Here is a 2,569-nt window from a genome sequence, read left to right as displayed (position 1 = left end):
AAACAAAAATTTTGCTACATTCTACATTTAAATATATAGATTGATACACAGTAATGGGCAGTTCAATTAAGATCACTGACTCGATTTATTTCATTCAGTTTAATTTATGAGTCCATTTAAAGGATTTGTCCGTTTAATACGAAACCTATACATGTAAACTGAAGCATATGGTTCCGAAGGGTTATTTAGACTGAAAGCAATTAGATATATAAACCAAAGTTAGTTGCCTTGGTTGTATCGTTTTTAAAACACAAAATGAAATATAGGTTCGCCAAAGATCACATTTCAGTCAAGATCTTGGAGAAAATGTCAAAATATTAACTATTTAACGTAGGTTAGAGAACAGATAAAGAATGTAAAGAAGAGAAGGACGAAGTAGTGGGTACGGGAGAAGGAAGTGTAACAACAGAAATACTGGTAATGTAAACAAACGTGAACGGGTAGACGAGCACTGTAATATATAAACCGTCAAGTCCGTGGGAATCAGTTCAAAAGATAGATAGAAGGTGGTAGATGAGACAAAGCTACGTCAACGTGATTTGGATTATCTGGCGAAAGTGACGTAACATACAGGTTCAAAAGATGATCATCAGGAACTAAAACCTTACGTGAGGTATGCATTATGCTTACCTTTTTATTATGAATTAGGTTGTAACTATCTGCAAAGCAAACAAAACTGTAATGATAAAACAAAACGAACATAATAACAGGAAGCATTTATTAGACGTTTCGGAATCGTCATAATTTCACCATCAGTAATATAGGGTTAAAAAACAAACAAACAATATTTGTAATTACAACAGAAATATATACATAAGAATTAAACAAATCGAATATACAAATATAACATGAGAAAATGATAACTGAGATACAAGTGAAATAGTTAAAATAGGTTTAAATCCGGTAAAGACTGTGTTAAATAGGGACGGGAGAAGAGTTTTATGTATAACGTTTCTTTTATAAGAAGTCCAGTATCATGTTTGGCTGTTGAAAGGATTTTAAAGTTTGAGAGAGAAATCGGATGTTCTATTTCTGTATTGTGTTGATATATAGAGGAGTTGGGAAGGTTTGAAACTTTTCTTCCAGTTGTTATAGATATGCCCATGTCTTCACATGCCCGTACTATAAGGTGACGTTTGATTTCACCAATATAGGAGACCTTACAGTCTCCGCACCTATATAAGTGGGCGAGATGTGAACAATGGGCAGTCAGCAAACGATCTTTGTAGCGGAAAAAATTTTAGGCTAATGTTGGGTTTCATAATTACTTTCATTTTCAGATCAATTTAGGGATAGTAAGTGTTACATAATTTTCTTAACTGTTTAGTGGTAAGGGAACTCTATCTCCCGAGATATGGTAAGCAGGTGTTTAAGGGAAGTTTGGGTACAGTGGGTATCTTGTTGGTTTGAGAAACAAATTAGTTAGGAATGAGGAAGTTATCTTATCCAAGAAATACTTAGGGTAGCCGTTTCAAAAGAGAATGTTTTGTATGCAAGTAATTTCTTTGTGAAGGGCTAAATAGGATGAGGTAAGTTTGTAGGCTCTATTTAGTAGACAGAAAATAAGAGTGCGTTTGAAAGAGAATGGCATGAAACTGTCAAACTGAGTGAAAAGGCAAGTAAATATGTTTTTACGATAGACAGAAGTTGAAAAGCCGTTAGTATCATGGTTAACAAGAATGTCCACGAAGGGAATAGAATTTATTTCATGAGAGGTGTTGTGAATTGAGATAGTCAAGAAAGCGTTGGATATGATCAATATGGCGGAAAATAAGGAAAGTATCATCAACATAACTTCTGCAGCGAACAGGTTTTAAGCTTAATGGACACTTGTCAATCCAGTTCTATTAGTGGTGACAAAGAAAAATGTTGGCCAGGGTAGGACCTGGGGGGGAGGGGAGCCCATAGTGACGACATCTATCTGCTCATATAGAGTATTGTTAAAGAGGAGAAAAGAGTCTTTAGTCGAGAGTTCAATCATAGATTTGAAATCAAACTTAGAAAACCCATTAATAAGAAAGTTTTTAGAGAAGAGATTAGAACAAGCACGGTAATTATTTACTACTAAGTTAAAAAACTTAGCATTCTCCACCTTCTATAACTATAACACACGCAGGATATCCTCAAATCTGAAGAACTGACAGCTATCAAAAACTCTCTTCTCCTCGTTAACAATACTCTATGTGAGCGAACAGATAGCGTTGCTATAGGCTCCCCCACTGGGTACTACCCTGGCCAACACTTTTCTTTGTTACCACGAACAGAATTGGATTGACAACTGTCCTTTAAGAAGCCAGTTGAAACTTTGAATGCATATATATATATATATCTTAATATACAAGTCCTATTTTTATTTAAAGTGAGTTCTTAGCTTAACAGTGTATTTAATACTTAACTTTCTTTCATATAAAACTATATAAAGCTGTTATATACAAAATGTATTGTTGCGTCAGCGAGGTCACGTGACTGGTGTCACGCCACGTTTTCTAGAAGTATCCTGTTCCTTCGTGAATGCCCTAGCATTTACTAGATTGGGGGTGTGGTCTGATATATATAAGATGGTCACAAC

At 35.0% G+C, this 2,569-nt stretch overlaps 1 protein-coding gene across 1 annotated transcript in view; it reads left to right on the top strand.

The window, feature by feature from the left end:
* Positions 1-377: 377 nt before the first annotated feature.
* The window catches only part of LOC106465638 (transmembrane protein adipocyte-associated 1-like), a 33,846-nt gene continuing 31,654 nt past the window's right edge, over positions 378-2,569 (top strand). Inside the window, exon 1 of the mRNA XM_022393578.1 lies at positions 378-613. The gene's annotated coding sequence lies outside the window, so the exon portion shown is untranslated. The remainder of the gene's footprint in view (positions 614-2,569) is intronic.

The sequence above is a fragment of the Limulus polyphemus genome, unplaced genomic scaffold (genome assembly GCF_000517525.1).
Source record: "Limulus polyphemus unplaced genomic scaffold, Limulus_polyphemus-2.1.2 Scaffold2007, whole genome shotgun sequence".
In the NCBI taxonomy this organism is placed as follows: domain Eukaryota; kingdom Metazoa; phylum Arthropoda; class Merostomata; order Xiphosura; family Limulidae; genus Limulus; species Limulus polyphemus.
This window is presented reverse-complemented; position numbering and strand designations above follow the sequence as displayed.